The sequence below is a fragment of the Delphinus delphis genome, chromosome 1 (assembly GCF_949987515.2).
Source record: "Delphinus delphis chromosome 1, mDelDel1.2, whole genome shotgun sequence".
In the NCBI taxonomy this organism is placed as follows: domain Eukaryota; kingdom Metazoa; phylum Chordata; class Mammalia; order Artiodactyla; family Delphinidae; genus Delphinus; species Delphinus delphis.
In genome coordinates, this window is record NC_082683.1 from 147,768,866 (window position 1) to 147,784,013 (window position 15,148).

General features: G+C 37.8%; 1 pseudogene; it reads right to left on the bottom strand.

The window, feature by feature from the left end:
• Nucleotides 1-4,531: 4,531 nt before the first annotated feature.
• Nucleotides 4,532-4,708, bottom strand: LOC132416678 (U2 spliceosomal RNA; annotated as a pseudogene).
• Nucleotides 4,709-15,148: the final 10,440 nt, after the last annotated feature.

Below are 15,148 nucleotides of genomic sequence, written 5' to 3' on the forward strand. Positions count from 1 at the left end.
AAGTTAACCAGATCTGCAGTCATGGCCAATAAATACACCATACCTTGGCCTTTCTCAAGGCCCAAGGCATTTTAGCTGGTGTCCAGGCCAAGAATCAAAATGAGATTTCAAGTCCCTTAAACTGATTCTGGGTCTTGCATTTAGGCTGACAAATGACATTATTCTTGTAGAATCCAGTAAGTGCCAAAGCCCTTATCCTCAAAATATGGTGGCTTTGGATGTAGATAAAGAGCTGATTTTCCTAAAGGTGATATGACTTATACCACCCAAAATGTTTGGCTGCCATTGTCTCAGGCTTACTTGAGGAAATTTAAAAAAAAATTTTTTTGAGGTGGCAGACAGCTTGAAAATCATGGTGCTCTTTGCATAATACTATGAAATATGGATGTATTTAATTCTAGCATTTGAACTAGGAACAATTTTCCTAGCAGAAAATGACTATATTATAGGTATGCAACATAAAATCACAACACACGTGCATGCAAACAACAAGCTCTTGAGGGAGGCATGATCTGTTGTTTCAGACTTTTGCCATTAATATTCATTGGCTGCTTGTTCATTTGTTTTGTTCTCTGCCTCACAGGCAAGCAGTAGAAACCACCAAAGGTTTAAGAAAAATTTATGGAAGGAAAATTTAAAGTTGAAAACATTCTATCCATTAAGTTATTATTTCCTCTAAATTGGCAAGGCTGCCATTATTCAATTTCAGCAGTGAAAAATCTTGGATCAGCATGTGGAATATTGAGGCTCTTTGGGAAAGCAGTTTGAAAATTACAGATGGAAATCAGTATAATGTAGGTTAACAATCTGAAACTCAGGGTCAGACACACCCAGATTTGGGTCCATGCTCTGTCAGTCTTACTAGCTGTGGGACTCTGGGCATGTCATTGAATCTTTCTGTGTCAAACTTTTTTCCACAGTGAAATGGTCACAACCATAATATCTTAGAATTGTGTGTTAAGTGAAGTAGTATATCCTTAAGGACTCTTTGATTTTGAGCAAAAGAAATCAGCTTTGAGTAAATTAAGCAAATAGTTTATTGGACGGATATTGGTGTTTGACAATATCCATGAGAACCTGAAGAATCAGGCATGGAAATGGGGTTGAACCAAATCAGTTCTGGAGGCTCAGAAGCAGAAAAGATAGCAGTAATTTTATAACAGCAACTCTAGTCCGGTCATCCTCAATCAAATGGAATAGAACTTCTTTGACTCTCTGATGGTGTTCGAAATATCACAGAAGAAACATCTAATTGGCCTAGGTTGGGTCAAAGACCACTTCTTGTTCAGTAGTAAGGAGCACATTTGATTACAGTTTCTTGTCAAGACTGTCTTCAGTGAAGTATTCCTTTTTTTTTGGATTATGGTCATTTGGTTATGTGTTTAATTTTGAATCAGAAAGTTTGAAACAATAAGTCCATAATCAACACAGAGTGAGGGCCAGCCTCTGAGTATCAGCTTATATCAGCTTACAGAGTTCTTTGGGATCCTTGTTAGAACAGTGAGGTTTGAACAGGGAACCAGAAAGGCAGGCATCTGTTTCTTGTGACCACTCCATTAGATAATATGTACCTCATGCCCTGGAATCCTAACACACAGGTCCACATGTATTACAGTTCTATTTTTTGTTATTTTTTTTTTATTTTATATTGGAGCATCATTGATTAACAATGCTGTTAATTGTTAGTTTCAGGTGTACAGCAAAGTGATTCAGTTATACATATACATGTATCTATTCTTTTTCAAATTCTTTTCCCATTTGGCTTATTACAGAATATTGAGCAGAGTTCCCTGTGCTAGACAGTAGGTCCTTGTTGGTTATCTATTTTAAATATAGCAGTGTGTACCTGAGGTATTCTAATACCTTTTCAGTGGAAGTGGTATTCTAATGAAGAAAAATGGGATACAATTGGAAGGGGAAATGAATACAGGTGTTCTAAAACAAAAATGTCTTCTTTTTTCAGCTTTTTTGAGGTATAATTGACAAACTGTAATAAATTTAACAGGTACAATATGATGATGTGATATTTGTGTACATGGTGAAATAATTCCCATAACTGAGTTAATTAGCATCCATCACCTTACATGTTTACTTTGTGTGTGTGTGTGTGAACACTTAAATTCTACTCTCTTCACAAATTTCATTTGTCCAAACAGTACCATCAACTATAGTCACCATTAAACAAAAATGTCTTCTCTAGATGGAGTATGCAGGGTGCCTGATACCTACTAGGTACTCAGTATATGGTACTTAACCTCACCTTCCTACTTCATTTAAGGCAATCAGATGATGCACAGTAAGTGGAGTTGACTTGGGATACTGGGTATTACTCTGTAATATTTTGACATTAGTCCAGTAATTTTTAAGAGTGTCAGAAGCCCAGTATTAGTGGTTTTCCATCTTTTTGGAATGAGCCCCTTCACTCACAAAGGGGCTTTGGATGCCAATCCTTCAAGAGGAGTCAAAGGATCTCTAAAGATGCAGTTTCTCAAACCTGGGGCCCACAGAGGTTGCTTAGATAGAGTAACTCTGCTCAATGAATTATTATAGTGACCTCCAGGGATGTGTGGCTACTTGCATCATTGTTTCCAAGGATATTGAAGATCTTGAAGATCTACATTTGGGATCACTACAAAAGAAAGTTCTATGGGAAATTTTCTATTCTCTAAAGTGTGTATCTTTTGATAGGTATTTTCCGAATAAGCATGGCCAAAAAAAAAAAAAAAATACTCTTTTTTATCTCTGCTGACTACAAACTAAATCTACAAATACCCCAGAGAGTTTGGCAAATCTTAGCCATCACAATATGATAATTTCACTATTTCTCCTGGAGTGACTGGGAAAATTCACTTTGTGGGTATATTTTCATTGCCAACCGTACTCTAACATTTTCCTTTTATCTCTCTCTCACTTCTTGTTTACCCTAATTATTTTATTTGCTAAACCACAGTCCAATTTTATTCTTATACACATTTGTACTTTAAGGAGAACTTTCTAACTATGGTCTTTTGAAACTCCATCAACCTGTATTCTGATGTGAACATTTTAAAATAGAGTAAACCTTCATTCCGCCCCCAGTTGTAATTCAGAAAACTATGGCGGGGAACAGTCCCTGTAGTGGACTGTACCTCTTCCCCATTTCAACTTTGTGACCAAATTCACCACATCACCTCTTGAGTCCTTCATTAAATTATCAGGACTCTACTGCATTTAGGATTGATTTGACAGGGGACTCAGAGGCCATCAGAGCTACAAGGTCTGTATCTCTAGCTTTCTTTTTCCTTCTTAAATCAAAAAAAGACTTTGGTTTGTCACAGCCTGACCCATCTATTCAGAAGTTTGTTCCATTAACTCTTTTAATAGTCTCTTCTCCAGGGCTCTGATGAAATTAAAGTCATTTCCACCCTAGATGCTGGCGGGCTCCTGTCTTTCACCATAATTCACTGGTTCCAGCTAATGGGCGGGGGAGGGGCGGAGTGGAGGTTATTGCAAGGCTAGGCTATGCTTTGCAGACTGTGCGGTGATTGAAGATGTGAAATGGTAGGTGCTTTTTGTTTCTTCTTAGACCTTCGTTAGAATGCTTATTTTGTCCCTCCTATGCTAGCTCTGGTGGGATGTAGGTAGAGTGGCCTCCATCTTAGTCTATATAAGTTGTGCTAGGAGAGATCTAATCTTTCCATATTCTTTTCCACCCCTTTGACAGAGGCCTGAATTCACACTGTTAGTAATTCATTCTTTCAATTTAAGGTTTTAGATTTTCTAAAATTTTTAGAATAGCATATTGGTTTTATGAGTCATTAGCATCTCATAAAAATTTTATTTTACATTTACTAGGTAACACACTTTGAACCAGAAAGATGAGAAGAGTCAGAGAATACTGGGTCCCTGAGTTAGTGGGTAGAGGTGTGTCAGAAAAGCCAAGAAGCTGACAGCAACTAAACAGCTTTTGCCAAACTTTAAGGTATTTAACACAGAGCTGGCCAGTCTCTATTCCCTACATTCAAATATTGTTCTGGATTCCTAAAAGTGTGGATACTATTTTCTATTTCTTGGAATTAAAGTTTATCAATCACTCTAGTCAAAGTGTATCCCAATTTTTTTTTTTTTGGACATAATTGTACACCCTATTGAACTTCTTTTTCTGGCAGGACTGGGGAGGAAATTTCAGAAAAGATTTCCAAAAGAGAAGTCATAGACACTGCCAGTCAACATATAACATCAGAAATGTGAACAAATTAAAATCAAAGTGAGGTAACTTTTTTTTTTTTTTTTGCGGTATGCAGGCCTCTCACTGTTGTGACCTCTCCCGTTGCAGAGCACAGGCTCCAGATGCACAGGCTCAGTGGCCATGGCTCACGGGCCTAGCCACTCCATGGCATGTGGGATTTTCCCGGACCAGGGCACGAACCCGCATTCCCTGCATCAGCAGGCGGACTCTCAACCACTGCGCCACCAGGGAAGCCCCAAGTGAAGTAACTTTTGTTTCCAACCATGATACAGTCATTAGTCCGGGACTTGCCCTCCTGGCATAAAAGGATAGAAAACTCAAAAAATATATGAAACAACTGTAAAAAGCAGTAGAGAACTATGCGGGAAGGGAAACAAACTAGGTGAACTCTACTATTGCCTTGACTTTCTGCTTGGGGACAATTTTTACTGATAAGAACAGATACTACACTTGATCTTAGCCAAAAGGCTGAGAAGCACTTGGGGACAATTTTTAGAACACAATGCAGAGATGGGAACACATGCAGAGTACAGTTGTCCTGCTAAGTTGAAGGTACAGCAATCAGAGTTTTGTGAGGCTAAGGTTTAATCCAGAGTACCAGAGAGTGGAGGGAATTACACAGATTAAGAACTCTAGAAACCAGCATGGAAGTTCTTATGAACAGGTTGCTGAATATTAAGTATGCACTTGTTGGATGAGGTAAGGCTGAGCAATGTACAAATGTCATGAAAAAAAAATTGTGTAATGGAGAGCTACAAGCTGAATAATTCCCAGAGGGAATAGGATACGCTCAAGTTCTAACCAGACAGATTAGAGAGAACTTAGAAAGTTCACATTTTAATAGTAGGAATAAAATAGATATAGATTGAAAGCTATTCTAGACACACCTTAACAAAATTTATAGGTTTAAGAGGATTTCACATAATTTAACTGCCTGACCAAACTAAACTCAACATTCTTTAAAAGAAAGCAACAAAATTCAGTATTCAAAAATGTAACATTTACAATGTCAAGCATCCAGTAAAAAAAAAAAAGAAATAAACAAGCAAAAAAAAAATGGAAATATATGTGACCTATAATAAAGAGAAAAATCAATCAATAGAAGCAGATCTGGAAATGACAGAAAGGGCAGACAATACTAAAACTATAAAACTCATAGGAAAAATGCATAGAAAAATATTTGTATTTTGGGATAGGCATTTTTTTTTAGACAAGGCACAAAAAAGCTGAAACATAAAAATTATAATTTGGACTTCATCAAAATTTTAAATTTCTGCTCTTTGAAAGACACACTAAGAAAATTCAAAGACAACCCTTTCAATGGGGAAATATATTTATAGCACATGGGCAAGGGACTTTTATATCCAGGATATATATAAAAAAAAAAAAAACTCTCACAACTCAGTAATAATTTAAAAAGCACAAATTTTTAAAATAGGAAAAATACATGAACAGATATTTCACAAAGAAAGATATAATAATGGCCAATAGAAACATGAAGAGTTGCTCAATATCATTTGACTTCAGGCAAATACAAGTTTAAACCACAATGTTACCACTGTATACCTACTAAAGTTAAAAAGACTGACAATACCAAATTTTGACAAAATTTAGAATCACTGAATGCCTACACATTATTCTGGGAGTATAAAATAGTTGAACCACTTTGAAAAGTACTTAACAATCTCTTATAAAGCTAAATATATAACTCACCAATTACACCACGAGGCATTTCTTTGTCCACACAAGGTCTTATAAAATAATGTTCATGGCAACTTTATTTATAATAGCCAAACACTGAAAATTAACAGGTGAATAGATTACAGATTATGGTACATTTATTCCATGGAATATAGATCAATAACAAAAAGGAATGAGCTATTTTACATGGAACAACATGGACAAATTTTAAAAGCATTATTCTGAGTGAGACATTCTATATACAAAAGAATAAATACCATGTGATTCAAATTAGATGAAATTCTTGAACATGCAAAATGCATCTATAGTGACAGAAAGTAAATCAGTAGTTTTCTGGATCATGAGTGAGGGACAATTGACAACAAAAGGGAACGAGTGAAATTTTGGAGGTTATGGAAATATGACATATCTTGATTGGCATAAAGATTACACAAGTCTATGTATTTGTCGAAGCTCACTGAATTGTACACTTTAAACTGATATATTTAATTTTTGGTAAAGTATATATCACTAATGTTGATTTTTAAATTAACAAGAAAAAGTGAGGAGGGTGGATGCTTTAAAAAGATAGTTTATTTTCAAGTTTAAGCTTGTTCTTAATTTGTGGGACTTGTGAATAGAGTAGAAACAGAGGTTTCTATATGCTTAAAGACTTATGAAGTATAAAATCTAGATACTAAAGTCTACATAAAGTATGTTCTTAACCCACTACCTTCACTCAAATACATTTATTATGACCTGGAAGCCAGATCTGAGTTAGTATTCTTAGACCCCGCAGAACCTGGAATGTTATTGTATAGACTCCTAGCCAATTCTCTTTCTACCTACTTATGCTTCACATACTACATATGGGAGTCTCAACTTTTATGTCCAAGTTCTGTCCACATGGCTCACAGATGCCTTTTCTGGGCACTTTTATGGGGGTGCACACTGACAGTGGAAAAATAAACCCAGGAACAAGGCATATGGAGGCCCTGGACATAGGCCTGTTGCCGTTTGGTTAAATTACAAGGTCTTAGAATATGATCTAGACGGGGACATGGGATTCAGTTGAGCACATATCCTGGTCCCAAGGATGACTTGTCGGATGAGGACACTGTGGCTGGATGACAGACAGGACCTCAAATGCAGGGTTCCAGCCTGGTCTGAGAGCAGCATTGATCAAGAGCAGGCATCGCAAATAATTTTGTCAGGAAACTATCACTAGACTTCCCCCTCCTCATTCTCAAAACAAGGGAGAGAAGTAGAGTTAGAAGAAATAAGCCTCATTTAAGCCCTGTATAACTGAAGCTTAAAATATCAAACTGGAGGAGGAGGCAAGTTCTGCCAAGGAGAGAATAGGTAAATATACTTACAGAAAGAGGCTGTTCCAGTTATTTGTGAAGGGCAGCATGTAGATGTTTCAACTACTAAAACTTCAGATGTTTTAGTTCATCGTCTAAAACTGTGTGGATGCTAAAGCAACTATACGAAGGATTAAGAATTTAGGAATCTCAGTACATGAAAAAGAATTCTTCTTTCCATTCCTCCTTTTATCTTCCATCATCCCTTCCTTCCTCCCTTCCTTCTCCTTCCTTCCTTCCTTCCTTCCTTCCTTCCTTCCTTCCTTCCTTCCATCCCTCCTTCCCTCCTTCCCTCCTTCCTTCCTTCTTTAAGCATGATTTGAACCTGTAAATGTCACAAGTCTTTATACTTGAGCAAAGCAATGTAACCCTTGATGGTACCTGTTCTTCAAGGAATTTACAAAACGGTGAAATAAGGTGTAAACATGTGAAAAATAAGACATAGGCATATTATGATGCAATATGTTATTGGCTATAATTTCCCGGGAGAGAGAGATTAGTGTGAGTTTGCATAGTTAGAACACACTTTGATATATAAGCTGATCAGTAAAGTGAGTTGGGAAAGTTGAGTAAGGATTAAGGAGTTGGGAGCAAGAGATACTCCCAGGAGGAAACAGCATCAGCAAAAATGTGATTATGGGAATAAACATGGAAGGTTTTAGGTAAGAAGAATGGATCAGGCAGTTCAGCAATAGATGAATACGCAAGTAAAAGAAAGAGCCTAGGTTTTGAAGCTAGAAATTTGAACATAAGCTTAGAAAGCCAGGTTGGGAATGGATTATAGAAAATGTGTCCCTATATTAAGTATACAGTCACTAACAATTAAAACATCTTGTAGAACTTGAAACTTTACCAAAGCTTGTTCCCATATATTATTTAAGCTGGACTTCATGAACTTTAGAGGACAATTTGTAAATGAGAAAAAAAAAGTCTCAAAGAAGAAAATAACTTGCATAGCTTTACAGAGTTAGGTATGGTGGAGTTAGGACTCAAGCCAGGGTCTCTTGGCTTTATGACTTAAATTCTTATATTGTTAAACACTACCTTCTAAATAAAGTATCCCCCGGTTACTCTCACTTACACCAATTTCATCTTTTATAGGGCACTTTGCCTGTGTATTCATCTTGTTTCTTTCACTGGGTTATAACTCTCCTGTAGTTCAGAACTGTACCTTCCACTTCTTTTCTGTCTTCCATAGGGCATAGCATAGTGCTGGACTCCTAGAGGATATTATTACGTTAATTATTAATGAATGAATGAATGAGTGCATCAAGTAATGAGCTGAGATATGAGAAGGAACTGGATCAAACTGTACATTAGAATCACCTGGTGAAATACTTAAATATCCCAATGCCTATGATCCAGAGATTTTTATTTAATTGTTCTAGGGTAGGGCTGAGGCACTGGTATTTCTTGTTTGCTCTTGGATTCCTCTACACATGGCAGAGTTTAGCATCTAGGCTTCCCTTACATGTGTTTGAGAGGGGGCTGGGAGCCTTCTTCAAATGGAGATATGGGCAACTCAATTCTTTCAGGACAGAAGTAGAGTATATATAATTTCAGTAAACAAAACAAAAATGAACAAGGCTTCTGTAGCTGTAGGTCTCAGGTCTTGGGATGAGTGTGCTTGTGACAGGTCTGGAAAATATAAGAGGGAGGACATTTTTTTCCCCTCTTGTCTTTGTAATATTTCCAATAATATGCCATTAAACTCCTTAAATGACATTAAACATTGTTTAACAGAGAGCACTTACGAACAATGGGGTGAGAGGCTCCTGTCTGGCTGGTGTGCGTACCAGGCAGGCACACTGATGTTCATTCCAGGCTCTCTGCCTGGTACACACAGGACAGAAACCAGGAGAGCAAGAGACTGAGACAGAGGGAAAGGGAGGGTGTCCATTTCTAGGTAACAATGCGGGTGAGCTATTTTTCCTTAAGCTCATCCAACTTCATTCCCAGAATATTCCTGCCCTTGTATGGTTCTTAAAGCTTTGGAAACATAGTGCAAAGGCCTGATAGTAACAGCTGCCTCCCTGCAGATGGAAATGAAAGCCAAACTAACATGCACATGTGAAGGGGATTATCAACCAAATATGTTGACTTCATCCCTGGATTTTTGCAGCAAAAAAAATGTATGTTTCCGGAATAATAATGATGTCTTCCACTTCTATCATGTCCTTCTGTACAGGACTCCAAGACAGTCTATTTTGTCATTTGTCCACTTAATGGGAAGGATGGAGGAAAGAGTATAAGTATTTCATAGTGTGACCAGCCATCTCAGTTTGACTGGGACTACTGGTCACCATAATTTTTTTTCTCCAAGTGTTACTGTTGTTTTTAACTTATATGATACAAATTATTCGTACTTGTTAAAAAACTAGAAAGCATACACACACACACTAAAAAAAACTCAAGAAAACAAAAAACAGCATCATCCTATTATCCAGATATAAAAAATTTATATTGTCTAGGAATAAATATGTATGTCATATTTATATAATATATATTATATAATTATATATTTATATTTTAATAAACATTTATATGCATTTTATATAAAATATATATTTATATATATATGAATTTGTGGAATTTTGTGTATATATATATACATTCACACATACACACATACCTACAAACACACATACACACACACACTACTTTGTTACCTGATTTTCATTCTTCATGAAATTTAGCATGAGTGTATCTTCAGGACTATACTGTACCGATAACTATAATTATTCTTAAAAGCTGCATGGTGTTTCATTGTAAAACTATTCTCTGCAATATCCAACCAATCTCCATTGGTTGTCTCCAGGAACACACACACAAACCAGATTTTTGCTCTTAAAAATAGAGCTGCAAATAATACCATTAACATATAACAGAGGATTATCTAATTATTCATTGGTGACTTTAATGTCCACATAGCTTATCCTTCCCAAACCCCAGCTATCTTAAGTTGGGTTTCCCCAAAACAGATCCTGAGACGAGGATTTGGGTGTAGGTGCTTTATTTGGGATGTAATTCCAGGAAGCCCAGTAGGAAGTGAGACAAAGGAAGAAAAGTCAGTAATAGGTGGATTACTGAGTGAGTTTCATGTGTGGGAACTGGGGCTCAATACAACTAAAGACCTTCAGAGAGATTGTAGAACATACTTTAAAACTGTATGTCAGAGGGCCAGTAAATTTGGGAATTTATCCACTAATTCCCTTCCCTCGTTGATTAAGAGTCACATTAACACCCCACCCCATGAAGGCCAAGGACATGCTTGTGTCCAGAGAACACCCTCAGGCAGAGAGATGCAAGAAAACATCAACATTTCTGAGAACTGTCTAGGGTAGACTCAGGGGTGGACCAAGGAGACATAGGAGAGCCAACAGCATCTGTTCCACGGCCCTCTCAGTCCTTGCCTTCTTCTTCTCTGATGGTGTTGTGTTTCCCCTACCAGGGCACCTTTTGTCAGCAATATCTACACCGCCTCCATAACATCATACCCTCCAACTCCCTCCTGTCTTTCTCATTCCCTCTGGTACCCACCAACATGACAATTCTTTTATCACACTGGAACCTGTAATACATTGATGCAACCACCTTTTCCCTGTCAGCCAACCCCTTCAAGTCATCATGTCTATTCTTAGCCATCATTATAATCACTCTCTTGCATATTTCCTCAACTCTTTTGCCTATCTCTTTATGAACTGAACTAGCCTAGCAAAACTCCTTTCCTGAGTTAAATCCAAATTTCTGTCTCCTCTGTGCATGTACTCAAACTGTCTTCTAGACATATCATCTTCTTCATACCACCTTCTCTCTTCTGAAACTTCTGATATCCACCCCATCCTCACACTCAGCTGATTATCATGTTCTACTTCTTTAAGAAAATGAATCACTCAGAAGAGAACTTTCCAAGCTCCCACCACAACCATCTCCCATCTACATTGGTGTCCTTCTGTTACTGTAAGTCTGGATAAATAGCTTAGTGTCCTGTCTCAAGGACTGAGTTTTATCCCAGATCTTATCCCCTCTTACTTTCTTGAGAACATAATCAATTCTTTGTTCATTCCCCTGCATCATTAACTTTTACCCCTCTCTTTTAGATCATTTTTATCAGGCCATAAGCATGGTAAGTATTTCTGCCATCTTAAAAATACCATCTTGAGACCACATGCCCCTTTAACCTCTGCCTCTTTTCTTTGGCCACATTTTAGTAAAACTCCTCAGAATAGCCACACTTACTGCCTGCAATTTCTTCTCCTTATCTCAGATCCTGGCCAACTAAGCTTCCATTGCCACCATTCCATCACGCTTCTCTTATAAATGGTAACAATGGCATGCATCTTACTAAATCCAATGGCTAATTCTCACCCCTATTTGACTCTTAGCTGTATTTGAGTCAGTTGATCACTTTCTTTTCCTTGAGATATGTTCCTCACTTGGCTTCAGGGACAATATGATTTTCTGGTTATCATCTTATCTCATTGATCTCTCCTTCTCAGTCTCCCTCCTTATCTCCACAAAGTCTAAGGTTGGAAATGCTGGAGCCATCAGTATTTTCTATTTACACTCAATTCCAACATCTACCCTTTATCTACACTAATGTCTTTAATCAGGCTCATGGCTTTAAGTACCATATGTTTGCTAGCAAGCCCAAATTTATATATTTAATCTAACCCTCTCCCAGATCTCTAGAATCATTTATCCAACTCCAGCTTTAATAGCTCTATTTGGATATCCAAAAGGTATAGCAAGTCTCTGACACCCAAACCCAAATACCTGATCTTCTCATCCAAACCTGCTTTTTTCTCAGTCTTTCCATCTCAATAAACAGCAACACCATTCTTCCAGTTGTTCAATCCAAAAACTGTATAGCCATCTGTATGCCTATCTTTTTCTCACATTTTATAACAAATTAGCAAATCTTATAAGCTCCAACACTCAAACTATATACAGATGTCAACAACCAGGCTGGTCCAAGCTGCTATTATTTCTTTCTTGGATTACTGTCATAGACTCCTAAGTGGTCTTCTGCTTCTGGTCTTTCCTCTGTGATGTTTAATTTTGACACCAGAGCTAAAGTGATGAGTCAGATCAGTTATTCTTTGTTTGAAACCCACTAATAATTTTAGCACTTATTCAGTAAAAGCTTACAGGGCTTGGCATGATCAGACCCCACATTATCTCCATGATCTCATCATCTCCTCTTCCTCTCCCCATTTCCCACTCCATTCCAAACACACCGACCTCCTCATTATTCTTCAGTTGGGCCAGACAGATACCCACGTCAGCATTCTTGCCCTTGCTGATATCTATGTAGCTCATTTCCTCAGCTACTTAAGCAGGTAACTCAAATTTCACTTTCTCAGGTCTTCCCTGACCTGACCACCTTATTTAAAATTGTAGCCACCGGGCTTCCCTGGTGGCACAGTGGTTAAGAGTCCACCTGCCGATGCAGGGTTCTTGCCCCGGTCCGGGAAGATCCCACATGCCGCAGAGCGGCTGGGCCCATGAGCCATGGCCACTGAGCCTGCGCATCTGGAGCCTGTGCTCCGCGACAGGAGAGGCCACAACAGTGAGAGGCCCGCGTACCACAAAAAAAAAAACAAAAAAACTTGTAGTCACGATTTCCCCACATCCTCCCATTCCTTATGCCCTTCCAAACTTTATTTTTACCATAGCACTTACCAACACGACATAATATTTTATAAATGCATTCATTTATTTTATATCTCTTTCTTCTAGAATGCAAGCTTCATAAGAGCAAGGGTTTTGTCTCTTTGGTTCTCTGCATAGAAATGTGCCTGGCATGTAACAGGTGTTCAATAAATATTTGCTGAATAAATGATTAAATGAGAACACGGTTTGGTTTCACAAACAGGTTTTAGCTGTGTGACCTTGGGCAAGTGTTTGGAACATTCCGACTGTATTTCCTTACCCATTCAATCATATGGCAAAACCCAATTTATTGTACTGTTCTGAGGATTAATGTATGCAGAAGAACCTATTGTATCACTTCGCATGAAATATACATTCAATAAACATCCACTGAATCTATTTTTCCTAAATAGAGATTACCAAAATTTCTTGCAAATTTTATTTCTTCCATAGTTCCCATCCTACTGCCTGCTCTTGGGTATTTTCACCTCTACTTTATATTTTCCACTCATTTTGCTAAGCCAACAGTAATCATTTACCTCCAGCTGCTCAACTGATCTTGAATGGATTAGTGCTTTGTGTCAAATAATCAGTTCCTTCCTTCCATTCTTCCATCCTTCTCTTTATTGTCCACCTAAAGACCACATGTAGGTAACGTATAAGACTTAACAGACTTCAAAGAAACTTTCCCAGGTGCTTAAAATTTAATTTTAAAGCTAAAGTGTACATCATTGAAGGAAAATGTCTGAGCTTTAGTGTTAGATGAATGCAGAAATGTGTTAGATGGTTATATATTTAAAGAAAGATATCTTGAGAGAGGTAAACACTTGATTTTAACCCAAAGGATGGATAGGTACATTGATCAGAGTAATTAATGTTAACTGCAGCAACAAGTAAACCCCAAATAATATGGGCTTAACACAATAAATGTTTATTTATTGCTTATGGCACAGTTTGATGTGAATTGAGGGGCTGTTCCTGGTCACACCTCCCCCAGGTGATGATGCCCATGACGTTTTCAGTAGGCCATCTGCAATATCTGGCCCCCGAGATCACCAAGCATATCCTTTATCTGTGCTGGTCCTAGAATAATGCAGCTTATAGGCTTGATACAGAGTCTTGATTCAATGTGACTTGACTCAGGGAGCACCACTCTGATCCCCAGGAGGGCATGGGGCTGCCACAAATGGCTGTACATTTCAGAAACATTTGAAAACAACAGAGCATTGTGGCCAGCACCCCAGAGAGACTTTTCTGAGTCTCACAGTGTGGAATTGGAACACAATGGTGCACCATTCTCAACCTATTACCATAAGACAGTAAGATATTCCTGATACTGGCATGGAAATTTATGGGTCTGTTGAAGAGACAGAAACATCTATAAATCAGGTAAATAGGTGTGCACGGGATTACAGGTTTATTAATGAAGTGATGGGCCTTGAGAGAGAGAGAGAGAGAGAGAGAGAGAGAGAGAGAAATTGCATTTTAGCAATTGTCATAAGAGGTTTGTTTATGATGAGGACTGTGACCTTGGAGGCCAGCACAATGGCACTCTGCATCTTTTGAGAAGATTATAGTGTAATTATAACTCTAATGGGCTTCAGGCAAAGACTCTTAAGTAACCAGAAAGTTCCTGTTTTCTCCCTCAGTAAGGCATGTGCAGGTGATATATTGGGACTAGCTCACAGGTATGGTACTTCTCAAAAACATGTCAGCAATTAAAAGAGAAGACAAATGAATTTCCAGAAATAAATCCCTTACATTTAGAAGGGGACCTTCAAACATAAGCAGTAGCTACTTTCCTTCGGTGTGTCTCTTTATCTCTCCCTCTTCCTAACTCTACTTTTACCTCTGGTTTCATTTCTTTGTCTCTGTATTATTTTTGGTCTTTGTATCTGTGCTGTTCCTCTGTAAACCTGCCTTATCTCTAGTATCTGGCCTGTGTCTCTGTCCTAAAGGAGGATCAACTCTGTCTCACAGACCATATAATCCTTTACACTCTAATGAAATAATATTTTAGTGTCTATTTTTCAAGATACTATGCCAGGCCAAAGGAAAAGAAACCCAAAGCAAAGCTCTTAGTTCCATTGTCTCAATGAATATAAGCAGGAAGTGTCATATAAACTAACATTCCAAAATGTTATATTCCAGTGGATATAACAGATGATCTGTAATAAGCTTATAATTTCTGTAACAGTCTATACGAGACCAGCCAGACCTA